The 17,318-nt window shown below is 36.9% G+C and overlaps 1 pseudogene; it reads right to left on the bottom strand.

Moving 5' to 3' along the window:
* Positions 1 to 10,879: 10,879 nt before the first annotated feature.
* LOC127074866 (uncharacterized) lies at positions 10,880 to 16,864 on the bottom strand (annotated as a pseudogene).
* Between the last annotated feature and the right edge of the window lie 454 nt (positions 16,865 to 17,318).

Raw genomic sequence — 17,318 nt, 5'->3', positions numbered from 1 at the left:
ACTCTCTACAGTGCTTCTCTGTGCGCTTCAGAATTCAAAAGCAGAGACAACACGGAAATCTTCGAGGGGGTCTGGAGCAGCTTCTCAACCACATTAAATTCACTCCTCTTTATCAATCGGAGTACCTCATCATCATCATTGGCTTTCAAATTGCTGGATTCACCACACTTATCTTTTGAACAGCCAACTGGTTCTACATTAGGTACTTCCACCTTCTTACCAACAATTGTTTCCTCTGGGACCACCGGCCCAAACACTCGACCACTGCGGGTCACCTTCGTAACATCAGCAATGCTCACTACTGAGCTAGTCGTAGGTAACGAGGCCTCTTGACCATTCTTCATCATTGTAGCATTATACTGGTATGATACAGCCTTATTAGATGCATACGGGACTGGGCCCGCTAACCGTATTACCAACGGCGATACTGAACTTTGACTGACATTCTTACTATTGCTGCTATCATACTGAATTATCAACCACTCTTGTTGCTTGAAAACGGACACTATGACATTGACGTCGTCATCTACATGACGGGATTGAACAATCTGGATCATGCCTTCATCCATCATACGTTGGATGTCCCTTTTCACCACATCACACCCTCTTGGGTTCACACTACGCACAACACAACCATCATGGTCATGTTCACAGTCACTCACCATACAGATATCTTTGTGCATCTTCACCAAAGATCTTCGGATAAACCAGACATCAAAAACCTTGAATTCTCCAGGACAACCGTCCACCATATTCACTGAAGAGTTCCCATGAGTGAGCAAAGGGTTTGCTTTTACATTTGGCGCGCGGTCCTCAAAGGACGCCATACCACTCTTCATAAGCTTTTGAACCTCATATTTCAATGGATAGCAATTTTCAATATCGTGTCCGGGTGCTCCTCGATGAAAAGCACAACGAAGCTCAGGTTTATACCACCAAGGAAGTGGTTCTGGTATCTACGGTGGGTTCCTCGGTTGAATTAAGTTCTTGAGAACTAGCGAGGGATACAGCTCTGCATACGACATAGGAATCGGGTCAAAAGAGATATTCTTCCTCTCAAAGTTCTGCTGATGCTGATTGTTGTTGGTATTGTTGTGGTTGTAGGTGTTCGTTCTTTGCTGTAGTTGTTGTTGTTGACGTTGATGTTGTGGTTGTTGTTGAATTGGTGTTGCTTGCTGATTAGAAAATACTGGAATTACTGATGACACTTGATGATGATGATGTTGACGGGGTGGTGGATTTCTTCTGATCTGAGGCCTCCTCTGCCTCCTACTGGAAATTGCATTTGTCGCACTGTCCTTCTTCTTACTGAAACTACAACCATACCTCTTACTCGTTGACGCCTCATCTCTTGACAAATGTCCTTCACGGGCTCCTTCTTCAAGTCTCATCCCCATGTCTATCATTCCGGTAAAATCATTGGGGGCACTCGCGATCATGCGTTCATAATAAAATGAACTCAGGGTTTTCAAGAAGATCTTTGTCGTCTCTTTCTCCTCCAAGGGAGGAGTGATCTGGGCAGCCAACTCCCTCCATCTTTGCACATACTCTTTGAATGTCTCTTTGTCTTTTTGAGACATAAACCTCAATTGGTCTCTATCTAGTGCCATGTCCATATTATATTTCAATTGCTTCACAAATGCCTCTCCCAAGTCGTTGAAAGTGAGGATGCTTGCACTATCCAACCCCATATACCAACGGAGTGCAGCACCAGTCAGGCTATCCTGGAAGTAGTGAATAAGCAATTGGTCATTATCAGTTTGAGTTGACATCTTGCGGGCATACATCACAAGATGACTGAACGGACAAGAATTCCCCTTATATTTTTCAAAGTCAGGCACTTTGAACTTCACCGGGATTTTCACATTGGGTACCAAGCATAATTCGGCAGCACTCTTCCCAAACAGATCTTTACCTCTCAGCGTCTTCAATTCCTTGCGCAACTCAAGAAATTGGTCTTTTATTTCGTCTATCTTCTCATAAACATCCGGACCCTCAGACGGCTCAGAATGATAGATGGTATCCTCTACGCGAGGCAAAGTATGCACAACTGGAGGTGGCACGGACATGACCGGGCTAGATGTCGGCATGGAAGCAAAGGTAGGCGCAAAGCATTCTGGCACAAAGTTGGGCGGCATTCCCCACGGGAATCCGGCAGGTAAGTTCGGCGCGAAGTGGGCGGTAGCAGCAGGCACGGTAGAGGTAACCACTTCTAAAGTAATAGTCCTTGCAGGAGGAGTTGCAGGCGTTGGAGAAGCTTGACTCTGAGCAGCAAGAACTGACTCCATCATGGCAGTCAGTCGGGTGATTTCGTCCTTCAGCTCTCTGTTCTCTTGCTCTAGATGCTCCATAATTTTCAGATGATTGGCTCTGGTATTGTACTGGTAAGTCAGCTTGGCTAAAGCATAGAAGAAATACCAATCAGACACCTGGCAAAAACCTGCTTATGCAAATGATGCATGAAATGCAATGCTTGATTATTTATTTTTTTATTTCCAAGGAACTTACTATATCATTTGCAAATATATATAATATTTAAATGGCAATTGCAACAATTCGATATGACCAAAAATCTCTTTTTATTTATATAATTGGAAGGATTACACTGAGTACAATTTCAGAAACCAAAATAAAAAGATACAAGAGAAAAGGAGACTAGTCATCCTAAGGATCCCTAACAACAATGTCAGAAGATCTGGCTGAAGGCGCGTACTTCCTTCGAATGCGACGGATCTCGGTCTCAAAAGAAGTCTTCATCTGAGTCTTCTCGAGGACAAGCTGGTCAACAATCTTCTTCCAAGCAACGGAAGGCTGAGGCATGCTAGAAGATGAAACTTCTGGCTCTCTCTGTCTCTTCGTCACTCGGTCTTCAAGTAGCTCAATAAGTGCATCTTTGTCCTTAGACTCCAACTGCAACTTTTCATGCTTCTTGCATAAAGCACGGAAATGCTCTTCCCACATATCCTTCTCTTGCTTCATCTTGACGAGCGCGTCTTCCAACTCCTCTACATCTTGGTTAGGGAGAGTTAATGGCTCAACCACAACCATAGACATAGGTCTCTCACAAGGATAAGGTATCTTCAACTCCATAGCTCTCTTCTTCACCCAAAGAGTGTAAGCTTCCAAAGCTACACAATTGCATGGACCAAGCTCGGATCTTCCTTTCCTATGCACATTATGCCAAGCATGCACAATCTTCTGCTTCAAATGTTGGGGATCTTTACCCTCTTGATAGAAAAGACCTTATAATAACATGTTATTCGGTTTGCCTCTCAAGGGGAACCCAAGTTGACAACGAGCCAAAGCAGGGTTGTAGTTAATTCCTCCTTGTATACCAATCAGAGGCACATTAGATAATTCACCACAACTATCAATAATCTCCAAACTGCTTAAGGACGGATCATACCAAACTATATCATCATTAGTGAGAGACATAAGTCTCTGAGACCACCTTAGATATTGTTTGTTCTCCACAAAAGCAGATGTCTGAGGCAAGTGCGAAATAAACCACTTGTATAGAAGAGGAATGCAACAAACAATCATTCCACCACCCTTAGAATTCCTTAGATGCAAAGAGAAATACATGTCTCCCAACAAAGTAGGCACAGGATTCCCAATTAAGAAAAGTCTAATGGCGTTAACATCAACAAAATCGTCAATGTTAGGGAACAAAGCTAATCCATAAATGAGCAACACAAAGATAGCTTCAAAAGCGTCCACACTACCAGCTTGAGGAAAAGTAGTAGCTTCCTTGATGAGGAAAACAGATGGCAACCCAAATAACCCTCCTTTCTTCACCCAATGAGCCTCTATCTCAGACTTCTTCAAGTGAAGAGCTTCAACAATAATACTAGATCGGGGAATCTCCTCCAATCCACTAAAAGGCACTCTACTAGAAACAGGTATCCCCAAAAGATGAGAATACTCCTCCAATGTAGGCACAAGCTGAAAATCTGGGAAAGTGAAACAATGGTAGAGAGGATCATAGAACTGCACCAATACACTCAAGAGTCCTTCAACCATATCAGCAGACAAGATGGACAAAAGCTTTCCATGACGTTGTTTGAAGTCCAAGGGATCTAATACAAAAGATGCTAGCTTCCTTAACTTTTTCAAGTTGGGACATCTGAAACTGTACTTCTTAGTGTTCCTTCGTCCACAATCCATGGTCTGAAAATATTTGCAAATGATACCTTAGTTCCTTGAAATTTTCGTGTGATGAATGTTATGATGCACATGAATGAATGAATGCAACAATCACAAATAAGGGATCACGCACAAGGCAAACAAAGGTCAAGGGATGAATCAAGTCATTGTCAAGATCAATCATCCATTTTGGTGGATTATGGTTTACACCTTATCAACACCCAAGTTCCATTGATATTTACAAGACTTAATTGGATCAACCAAGAATCAAGGGTTTGTTGTAAGTCACGAGCATGAAGTTTGGGTAAGAACCATCCCAAAGGAGTGAACTAAGGATAAAAACCTGTAGATTATGTTCTAAAAAGTTCCCAGAGTCTTAATTCCATCTATCGGATATTACAGGTTAAGATGACTGACTCATCGACCCATAATATTCTCGAGAAACTCGTCTGAGTGTAGTATCACGTAACAACTGTTATTAAGTCTGCACCTAAACAGTTTCCGCACTACGTCCTAAATAGGCCAAGATGGGTTAAATGTTCTAAAGTCCCCAGCTTCTCAGACCCAATTAGAAATAGTAATGCCTAACCACAAATACGTGTGTGATATTTTCAAATCCATAGGAGTCTCCACTAAGCAGATGGATCTCAAGCCAACTTGTTAGGGACTACTCCACACAAGTCGAACATGACTATACCATCCTCCTATCTTAATTGCACTCAAGTTCAGGTTAGAACTTATCTCACCACTCAGATATCACCAAGCACAACAAGCAGATTATATCACGCATACATATATACAAACATCACATATATACAAATATATTCACACAAAAAAGTAGGCTAAACCCACTGGAGACTACTCCCCAGCAGAGTCACCACTTAGTTTCTGTAGCGGGAAATTCATGATCATCAAGCTATTGACAAGCTAGAAATCAATTAACAAGAGTCGCCACCGCGCTTTTATTGTTTCCAAGGGAAAAGGGAAAAAGTACGAACAAAACCCAAAAAGTAAGAAGTTTTCAAATAAAAACTAATAAAAGTCAGAGATCACAGGTAAGGGGGTTGGTTACACAAAGGAAAGGTGTTAGCACCCAAAGTGTCCTAGGTACTCCTAGGGAGCCCTTTTTGTGTGCATATGTATTTTGTACAAAGTGATGTTTACAAACAAATAGAATGGGGGGATGAGAAAGAATTCATTAATTATATTTTTGTGTTTGACAAGACCTTTGGTCTTATGCCTACGTACCAACATAAAAATGAGGGATCAAAACCTCGTAGTTCGTGATACAAATTTCAAAATGGATGCATTGATTTTAATAAAATTTAAGTTTGAAAGGCACAAAGGCCTAAAATGATTTGAATGAGTTAGTTCTTTTTGGCTTTTTGAAAGTTTAAGTCAAGTATAGTTATGTTTATTTACAAGTTTGATTTAAGAAAGTGAGTTTGAAAATGCAATGGCATAAGGCCAAAGTTTCTATCTTTTTGCAACAAAAAATGGTCAAAGTTTAGAACAAAAGTAGTTCACACAAAGAAGATTTTGAAAATGGAGGGAGAGATTTTGAAATTAAATAAATAGGGAGAAGATGAAGAGACTACCCTATGCACAAAACTTTAAAAGTTTAGAGTTGAAAAGATCTGACCAAGTGGGTAACAATCTAATAGACAAAAATGTCAATAGAAACCCAGAATTCCCTTGGACTTTTAGAATCAAGCAACACACAAATGCACAATTATATTATCTTGAAGAGTAAGGCATCAAATAAAGATGGCATCATCCAAGCTTATCCATTCCATGATCTCCTTCAAAAATAGCCCATACCACAGATGAATTCCACAATTCACAGGTTCAAAATAACAGCTTCACAATGATCATGTTGCAGATGAATCCTAGAGAGATCTTCAAAGGTGTATCAAATGAAGTTCAAATTGCAAGCACTTGGTTCTTCAACAAATTGGCATTGGCCAAGTCCGTTAGCATAGGAAGGTTGCCTAGATTCTAAGTCCATTTGTCCAAGATCAAGCCAACAATCCACTCAAAAGTTTTTTAGGGTTCTTTTGTTATTATTATGTACATTAATGGTCAAAGACCACACAAACAAACAAAGTATACACAAACAAAATATATCACACAATATGGTCCAAATGGACAAAGTGAAAATTGCATTAACATAAATAATTAGGATGATATGAACAATGGCAAATGAAATAAAGTGCTAAAAGTAAATTGCATTAAAGTAAAAGCTTGAAGTTAAAAGTTAGTAGTTAGTAGGTTAGGAGTTAATTTTGTTTTACTTTTGCTTTTCAAGACATTCTTTGGAGAACACTCAACCCACTTATCACAAGCATGGATCCTTGAGCCAAAACATCTTCCAAAGGAAGGAAAGAAGGTCAAGTTTCCACACAATACCATGAAAGAGGGGAGACTTACAATCTCACTAACTAGAATGCTTATGCCTTTTATGTCACAAATTTAGCGCTATGTTAAGCAATCGTAATTGGACTTATGTAGAAGTCACAACTATTTGAGGTCGGGCAATAGAATTTTGGTGTTAATGCATGTTAGAGACATAGTATAATGGACTATGCTCATGAAACATACCACACACAAAAAAAGAATATGCAAAAGGTGTGGCCTAATCTCATCCATACTCATGTCAATTTTTCAATCAACTAGCATTAGGATTTTGAGATGTCATAGGCCAAATGGAATAAATGAATTAAGAAGAGGAATGAGATGAAGTGGGAAGGGGATGGATGAAATCACAAATTTGTCAAAGGAGGACTTTTACCAAATTAATATCATTCATTCATTTTGGGAGATGGAATGTACATTCCATCAATCCCCTAAATCCAATGATATTAACTTGACAAAGTCAAATCAACTTTGACGAAGGCCCAACAACAATAAGCAAACTCATACAAGTCAATACAAATGGTCAACAAAATTTAATTGGTATTTATTCAATTAAAAATAATAAAATAATGCATTTAAATCAAAAATGTTTTGTCAATTCCTAAAATCTCATCAAAACACCAAAGAAATGGCCATGAGATTTATCATATGTCAAACAAGGTCAAAGGACCTTGGAGAAAAAATTTCATAATTTTTGGACATTTAAAAATATTTTTAAACAATTAAAAACAAATGCAAAATCAATTAGTTCATGAAAAGTATTAATAATGATCCAAAAAATAATTTTAATTCAAAATATGAAAGAGAAAAACATTTGAAAATTTTCAGTGAAAGTCCCATATTTTTTGGATTAATATTGAATTTAATATGAATTATTGAAGAAAATGTAATTAAAATAAAAATTCAGAAAATCAAAAATATGTGGACCATCAGATCTCCCTCATTAATTGAGGTGGCAGATCTGATGGTCCCTAGCGTGCTATCCACCATGGACCTTAGTCAGCGCCCTGCAACTTGGGTAATCAACACCAACCATCAAGATTAAAACGTGAGGGACGGATCATATGGTTCAAAGCCTTGCCAAGTCATCGCCGGAGCCAGAGCTCCGGTCATCTTCTCCGGTGGATCTCACCGGACTGGTCCACCATGAACCATCACCATAATGAAAAACAAGGACATGATCTTGAAGAAAAAATGGCACTGAGCTCGAATTTGACATCCACTCACTCCAATTCCAAGTATATTGAGAGATACATGAAATTGAAATTTGAGGTACATTAACTGAGTTGCTTCGATTTGACCTCAAAGCAACTCAAACTTCTTGTCTACATTGGTAGGACTTCAGACAACCAAAGAATCAATAGAATTGAGCAAGAATTTGAGAGAACCGAAGAGTTTAAAATTTCTGGAAAATACCTTCAATGAAGGTATGAATTCAAATGATCTTGCTCTTGCTTGTGCTTGATCTCACTCCACTTGCTTGCAGGAAGAGGATTGAATGGTTAAAAAGCTATGGATTCCTTGAGAATTGAATTCCAAAACAGTGGAGATTCAAGCTCAAATTCAAGAGAATTTTTCAGGCTTATCCTTTGAGAGTTGAGGGTTTGAAATGGGGGATCAAAGCTGGCGCGATTGTGTGTGAATTTCTGAGCAATTGAAGCTCTATTTATAGCCAAAACAGTTGATAATTGCACACTCTCATTCACTTTCCAATTTTGGCAAATGATGATGTAATGGTGCATGGGATCGCATAGGCCCATGAAATGATTGCTAGAGGTCCAAAAATGAACATCAGATGCTCTGAAGTAAGCTTGGATTGCAAGGCAAATGCACATTGATGTTTGAAGTTTGATCCATGCCAAGTGATGCCACCCTGTTTAAGCCATGTGCAGCCTATGCATTTCTTGTCCAAAATGAATGAATTTGAGCTCTTTGGAAAGGTGAGATCAAGAGGAACAACTTTCATGTTCAACACTTTTTTATTTGGAGCTTGGAACTTGGATAAATTTGAGTGGAAGTTTGAAAAATTTTACATATCAAAATTTTTCTAAGTGTCAAGCCATATGTCTCAATATTCCACCTTGCTTAACTTTTTATAGGAGCTTCAAATGAGAAAAGTATCTTCATAAAAGTTGTATATCTCTCAAATACCTTCAAAATGGTCACCAATTCATGTCATTTGGATTTGAAATGATAGAGTTATGCATTTTTTAAGTTTGGAAAAATCACTTGATCAATGGTATAGGTCAAAAGTGACCTATAATGTAACCTCATATCACATGCTCAAAAATGTTGAATTAGCTCCCACTCCAAACATCAAAGTTGAATTATACACATTGAATTTGATTGTGCAACTTGGAAATCTTTCATCTCATAAAAATTGATCAAGTTATGGCATTGGGAAGTTGACTTTCAAATTAGGGTTTAGACAAAATGACCTATAATGTTTCAACATAGAAAATGTTTTTCCAAGCAAAACTAGCTCTAGGTCTCAACATGAAAGTTGTTTGGAATGTCATTTAGAGCAATTGGAATAATTTTCATATGGTGAAAATTGTAGGAGATAGGGTCTAGGGAGACCCAGTTTTGATCAGATGAATCCATCTGGCCAACCACCATCAACCAACTTGCTAATTTCCAAATCTCTTGACTTTCTTGACTCATGGTAGATCATATATGTATAAGGTGATAAATTTTGAAGTGTCCCTTGAGAAATTTGATCAATTGGTGAGATAGCTTGTTGGAGAAGTTACTCAAGATACCCAGTCAAACTAGGGTTTCCAAGGCAAATCACCCACAAACTCTTGAAGAAAACTTGATCAATATAACATGTAGATATCATTGGGACTCATATATGATGTTCATAATCATTCTTGGATCAATTCGTGGTTGTTCTCTTTGTTCATGAGGGTCTCAAACCCTAGATGTGAACTTGATGAATCAAATGAGATCAATGCCCTACCTACAAAAGTGTTAGTTAAACACAAAGACATATTTTTGGTATTTTAGTTAGTAAAATGATTATATACAAGTATGATATAATCACAAAGTGCTTTTTGATCTCTCCCAAAATAAACCCAATGAAAGAGGGGTAAAGAGGATGCCAAGACATGATCCCAATGCTAATGCTTATGATGGATTTTCATGAGGGATCTTAGGGTCAAAATTGGGGTTTTACAGAACTGTTGTTGCATCATAGCTTGCACTTCGTCCCTACAACTTAAAATTTGTTCGCCCCGCGGGCGATTTAGAATTTGCCTGCCTCGTGATCGTTGATGATGTCCACCAATCGACGGTAAGTCTGCGTCACAGCAACTACAATGTGTCGTCAATTTTAGGATATGAGAACCCCCCACAACTATCTTTCAGGAGAAATGCCTCTTTGCGTTGAGGTGTCCAATGTGCTCTTTAAACTTTGTATTCTAAGTTGAAATTTCACAGTTACTAGCTCTGATTGAGAAGAGTTAATGTTGTTCTTTTACATCACTAGGAACCGCCCAAACCAAAGATAAGGTTCATGTCGCTGCCCTTAGGGTCGACCTAGTTCAGGGTGGATGTCATTGGGCTCTATCGTCTGCACTCTTGGAGTGGTTATCTAAGAGAGGGGATGTGCCAACTACATTGAGAAAAATTATCCTTAAACGTGAAATATGTCTTAAGAGAAGGTCTTACACCATCCTCCATGGACTTACATGACTCTTTGTGACCGCTGTGTTTAACAATTAGCATATCATTTAACAACATTGCAAAAAACCTGGCAGAGTATTTGATTTATAGAGAGGATCATAAGGACACATCGTTCTTCTCCTTTTCAAAAGTGCATCTCCGAAATTATAATTTATTTAATAAGAGTGGCTCAAACAACATAAATCACCATACAATGGTGATTTCAAAGGTGCATCTCTGAATTAACTTTTGACGCATCTCTGAATTAACTTTTGACATAAAACAGGGTGTGACTTATCACACCTTCTATGTGTATATTAAATACGTCTGAAAATACATCTCAGACTATTGAAAGGGCAAAATCGAGTTTCCAATGTTGTTCCCCTCACCCCATGGAATGAGAAAAGTAACCCAATTTATTTAGACATATCCTTAGACATGTTAAATTGTTGTGGATATTTTTTTATTGTTGAACAAGATAAACAACATTGCCGATGAACATTGCTCCGATGAACATTGACACATGGTGAACAGTATGTTAATAGTATACTTGATTGAACAATATACGAGGTAAAAGAAAACACAACATGAGAAAATGGGTGATGATGTCGTGGGTTGAGATAAAAATGATGCAATGAAGGTGGCTAAGATATCAATCATAAGTCAATCGACTTTATACAGAACCAATATTTTCAATGTTACAACTATTTCTGTGAAAACGTTGATCATTTTTTACAGCAATGTGTGATTGACAGTGACCTATTTGCTTTACTTGTATGATTAACGCCAACTTTGATTCTTTCTATATATTTCTACAAAGCATCTCTTTCTGCTTTCATATGTAAATGAAATCATGGCCTCAGAAATTTAGGCCCTGCATTGGAAGCTATCCAAGATGAGATCACATCCACGAGAATATCCATCTCCTTTGATACTTGTGCGCGAAGGATGTTTGTTGAATCCATGCCTAGTGTGTTCCCTACTTCTTTGGCAACTGTCTCCCATGGTGTTCCTAAGGTAAGATTCGACAAAAGCTCACTTCCACGATTAACTGCATTAGCCATTGCTGGTGGAACATCTGGGAGTGCCTGCAAGGTGTGTAGTAATAATAATTACGGATAATAGCCCCATTACAATTTAATTTAAATCTACTAAAAGTACCTGCTGCAATGGAAGAACATGATCTCCTGGCAACTTGCGTATTGACATGTCTAGTACAGAGCTTATGGCTGCTTCGGAACTGAGCACTTGTGCTAACGTTGAGGTGTCGTCTATTGAATCATCATTGAATTTGATGAGAAGATTTCTGGATACACCATAGTATGATTTTATCTGAAGAATTCAAGAATAATATATGATAAAGTTATAAGCAAAAGCAAGAACGAAACTCAATAAATAAATAAATAAATTGAGAGTTGAGATGATCAAAGGATTCTGAATTGTTTTAGGAAATCATCTGTGTGATTAATTATATGTATAGAAAAATATAAGTAAGGAATTCTGGAAAACATTACAAGTCAAATCATAGTTATGTGCAAAATATAGAACCATATACAACTCCTAAATAGAAAATACTTTTACTCCATAAAGATACTTTCCAGTACTCCCTAACACTAGAGCATACAAATAACCTGTACAAAGCTTTTTACAAATGAAGAGGCTTCACAGACTTCTAAGATCTAAGAAGAGGCTTTGCAAGGCTACCTACAAGTTTATTAACAAAATAATGATTTTCTTGGAGTGAACTTTTTCCCAGATAAAAGTGACAATCAATTTGTCTATTTTTTATCTGCTCGTGAAAGATTGAAATTGACATAGATTATTTCATTATAGATTCATATGATCAATATTTCCAAATCCAACACACGAAGTACTGTTTTGTCCATTCATGTTCACAAGTGAACATTGCAATATTTGCATTATACTTGGCCTTTGCATTAAATTAAGGAAAAAAATTCCCCTTAAAGATATAAGGTTACCATTAGACTCGCCACTTATTGAGAAGTTGGTCTACATTGAAGTGCATGTAAAGTGGTTTATTATTGTATTCCAAAGGTCAACAACACGTGGAGATTGACAAACTAACTCACCATACTAACTGCAAAGGAAATATATGGTCTGGTTGTTGTTAATTTAGTTTCTAACTACCCTTACATGCTATGACGTGAATATGGTTCCCCTTCATCATGCGGTAATTTGTCAATAAGTTTTTAGTTCATCATACTTGTTTCTTCTAATAAAAAAACATAGTTTCTCTATGAAATCAAAACCATTCCTAGGTTGAGCTGCTTTAATGCCAGAAAAAAGTATTTGAGTTTACCCAAGTCTTAGGTGGTCTATAAGTGATTGAAAAAGAAGAAAAAAATTTCAATAGACATTATCATAGTCATTACCTATAATTGTATCATGCACATTAACTACTAGATATATACAACGACCAAATGAAGTATGCCAGCATGAAACTGAATGATAAGCTTCATTTAGTGTCATACCAAGTTCCACTTAAGGAGTTGTTTAATCGAAAGGATCATTTCAACTAGCGATCCCAGCCTAGCTCCTCTGGGTAAACAAACCAAGGTTGTTGCTCCATACACATATATCCAAGAACACCATGGAAAAAACATTCTTGGTTATAGCTAATTAAACAGTGTTAGTCCCACTTTTATTAACTGACTCGATGTTAATTGGGGGAGGGTAAGCACATGTGGGATGTATTGAAAGTGAGAGAAAAGAAGAGTATTAGAATAAGCACTGTATTATATAAGGGGTAATCATAAAAGGGATCTTGAAAATTAGCTGTGAAGTATTATAATATTGCTGAGAAGAGGGGCTCTTTCTCTCTCTCTAGAGAGAGAGAAGGGAGGGAGGGGATAACTAAAAAATATAAAGAAACTAGACTTAAGACGACGTTAAGTTAAAGATGCAGTCAAAGAAACTAGTTGCAACCATGGTTTTAAATTGCGGACCACATCACCTGATGCGGCTGCAATATTGCGGTTGCGGTAGTGTCCACATCCGCATCAGGCCGCAATTGCGGTGTGATTGTAAATCACACTAAAAACCGCATCATAACGCCGCAACGACCGCATTTACCCGCACCAGACCGCATTAGCCTGCAACATATTACGAATTACTTGAAAAAATTACTTAGTATACCTTCCTTCCTATTTATATCATAGATTAAAGGTATCTTTTAAAAGGATCAGAGAAATTCAAATATATATATATATATATATATATATATATATATATATATATATTTAGAGAGGAAATGGAAGATATGTGAAACCTAATATAAATAATAAAGTATACTATTTTATATGGATAAAAAATAAATTCAAGTTGTAACGACCGCAATCTGCATCGCAATAGCCACATCCGCAGTGACTGCAACCGCAACCGCATCCGCAACCGCAATTTAAAACCATGGTTGCAACATTCATGTTAATTAGAACATAGGAATAGAATCCAAACAAAATGTACTCTTACTCTTGAGTCTAAACAAATAAATATGCTCGTGGACGTAGAACTTAAATGAAATGCTGACAGATTATGAAAATGCGATTGATAAAACAAACCCTTCACATTACAAGGATAAAATTGCTGGAATAATAGTAGTAATCAGAAATGTCACATACTAGTCGACGGGTCTCCTCAGGCTTTGGAGTAAAATCTTCTCTTCCCTTGGCTAAATCCATATACAGGGGAAGCAGCTGCTCAACTAAAGGAAGAACCTGTTTCATAATGGGAGGGCTAACATTTCCTAATTGTTTCAAAGTCATCTCCGCCTGCAAGTATTTTATGAATCTAGGATTGGTCATGTAAAGTAAAATAAATACTGTGCAAAGTAGTATTGGTACTTGTTAGTGTTGGAAAACAATATCTAAATCAACAACAAATTTTCTCCTAGATATGAAAGAACAAGCAAATTTAAATCATTTTTCTGATATATGGTCAAATGGAAGACCACCCATATTGTATCCAATGCTGTAACTGACTCTCTGACTGCAACAACTTTCCCACCCATGAAAGATTGTTAATTTCTTTCATGCAATTTCTGTGATGGTTGATTTTCACTCGACGGAAATTATAGTCAGCTCTATTGAGACATGGTCAAATGATAAAGACTCATGTTTTTGACATAGCACTTGACTCTTAGTCTTTAAAATCATATAACAACAACCTCCCTTATGAAATCCTAGTTAATTTCATCTTTCAATTAGATGGTACAGCTCTGCAATTGAATTTCTTACTCTACCTTTCAAAGGGCTTTGCAAGAAAAAACAATGCAAGAGATATAATAATGTTTCATTTTTTAAAGAAAATGTAATGTGTTTACTGCATGAACGTTTTACTTAAAAAGGTCTCAGTATTTGACATAAATACAGTAATACCTTAATCAAGGTATAGTTTGAGTGGAAATGGTTTTAGTGTATCCAAATATACAAGAAAGATTTGAAAAGAAAAAAGATCACTTGGATATTTAATTTTTTCGGTCAACCTGAAGGGAAGGTTATTGTAATATGACATTAAACAGAAAAGGAGCCAAACTCTATTTCATATACCTCAAGAGAGGTTGTTAATATTTCTCTTAGAAAATATTAATAGGTGTCTTCCTCCATTCCCAGGCAAGATATTTATGTAGCAATACTGACCCCTGCTCGTAGAGTTGGCGAAGAAAAAATATCTGATAGAAGTGGACCAAAGCTTTGAGCCATTGGAACAAGAACTGGAGAGAACAAGGGGATAGCCGAACTAGCTTCCTGTATCAATGAAAAGAAATTTAGTCAATCATGATTAGATTACAGAGAGGATTCTTACATAGGAAACTCTCAGAGAATATGTGTAAGAATTTGATAGGAATTATGAATGACAACATGAATAAGTTTAAATCAGAAAGTTCTGAATTATCTTATTCAAATCTGATTTATTTTCAGTCATATACATCTCATCCTTCTTCCTATATTTCGTTGATTGCTGGATGAATACCTTGTTATTGAATGCCATGAGAACATTTCCAGATCTTTGCACTGCATATCTTGACCCTGGTTAAATAGCAAATGCAATTCAGTATCTACAAATCAATTTACTTTTTACAATCAAGTGTAACAGAAGATTATCAATATACCAATCAGGAGGTGGACAAGCGATCCCAGAGAATGGCCAACACCAAAAATAGGAAGCTCTTTGACCTGAAACAATGAGTACTTCTAATGAATTGTTTGAAAATTAAAAAAAACAAAGAAGCCATCCCTTGGATAATGAGATGAGGCTTACTGTTTCTTGTAGTGTGCGGTAGCACCGGTCAAATTTAAACTGCACTTCATCTGCAATGAAGAAGTGATCAAACCCACTGGCATATGGAGTTGCAATGACCAATACACCCCTAGTAACAAATGGTTTTAAAGTTAGCTATTTTTTCAACTACAGATCCTAGATATATGAGACTCAAATGATCCTGATATGAAATATTTCCTAGAACAAAGTTCAGTGTTCATTCAAAGATTCTACTCTAACAAATCAATATATGCATTTAAAAAAGAAAAGGAAAAAAAAAGCCTTCAATAAGCACACAAGTAATAATCATACCACATGGACTTACTTTTCTGCTAGGCGCTCAAGGAACCAGCGGTAGGTAAGCTGAGGTGCAGCTCCTACAAATATACCTCCCACAAAATGTACAACAAAATTGGGTTTGGAGCTTTTGGGTTTGAGAATCCATGATCCCTGAAATTATTTGTGAATAGAAAAGTCAGTGAGTGAGTGACACGCTCTCAAAAAGATAGAATCATCTCACATTTGATGACTATCTCATAAGTTGTTTGAGCTTACTTTAATAATAAGTTCGTCAAGATATCCCAAAGGAAACAATGTGTGTTGAACTTATCCCCTTATCCACTCAAAATTCTATTTTTACAAAGAAAACAAATGCTGATAATGCAAATAGCTTCAAGACAGACATCCAAATGCAAATAAGTCCCATATAATATAGACTTATTGAATAAGTGGTTACCGATCCTGTTTGGATAAAACAGGCTAATTAAGCGATTATCCTAAAAGTGGTGGATGCATAAACTAATTGTATACATGATTGGTAGTAATAGTATATAGCTACCTCGACTTCAGTCCAGTCTGCTGAACCCCATGCATCCTGTGATTGTCTAGCAGAAGTAGTAACTAATCTGCAAAGAAATCCATAAACCACAAATTACAAGTTATAAAATTTAAAACAAATTAGTTTTATTATGAATACCCTAAATCATTAGGTCAAAGAGAAAGAACCTTTCGACTTGGGAGTAAAGTTGAATAGCTTGAGATTGAGATTGTGGTTTTGTATGAGCGTCGTTGTGATTAGTAGAATTGCAAGAGATTGCGGTGTTGAAACGACGAAAACGACGGTTGAAATGAAGAGAGGGGTTTGCGTTTAGTTTAAGAGGAGATTGTTTTCCGTTGAGATTGAGATTGAGGGAATTGGAAGGTGTCCATAGCAAAGTAGCCATAATAATATCAAATTTTCTGGATGCTTTTTGTGTTTTCTTTTTCTTCTTTTTTCAACTACAACATTGCATAAATGGATGGAGTGGGTAATTGCGTCACGCTTCTTAGCTTATTATTCATTTTCATGACTTTCACTTACACTACACTTTTTAGAATCAGAAGCTCTCCTTTTCACTATAATAAATTACATTCGTTAAAAGATAAAAGAAACTACATAAAACTGATAAATAAATATGTTACCATTAATAAAAAGGATAATATGAAACAATGAGATGAAACATTTTTTTTTATGTTTATCGATTGGAATTTCATTAAACGCCTTCAATACGTATTCTTAACAAGGTACATGTATAGAAGAAGCAAAGAACTTTGTTCAACGCCAATCTCGACCAATTCAGCCCAAATATCTCCACCATTAACATTCTTATTCAGTTTGACCAACTTCATTGTGTTCATTTCAAACACGTCAACCATTTTTTTGAAAATTTTAAAAATTTCAACATGCTTGTATCATCTTTAATAACCTTCTTTACTCCCTTCTTAGTCCTAGATAATGATGCATCTTGAGAATTGGTAACAGAAGGTCTTGTAGG

This window comes from Lathyrus oleraceus, chromosome 4 (assembly GCF_024323335.1).
Source record: "Lathyrus oleraceus cultivar Zhongwan6 chromosome 4, CAAS_Psat_ZW6_1.0, whole genome shotgun sequence".
Taxonomy (NCBI): Eukaryota; Viridiplantae; Streptophyta; class Magnoliopsida; order Fabales; family Fabaceae; genus Lathyrus; species Lathyrus oleraceus.
Note: the sequence above shows the minus strand (reverse complement) of the source record. Positions and strands in the feature narration are given on the sequence as shown.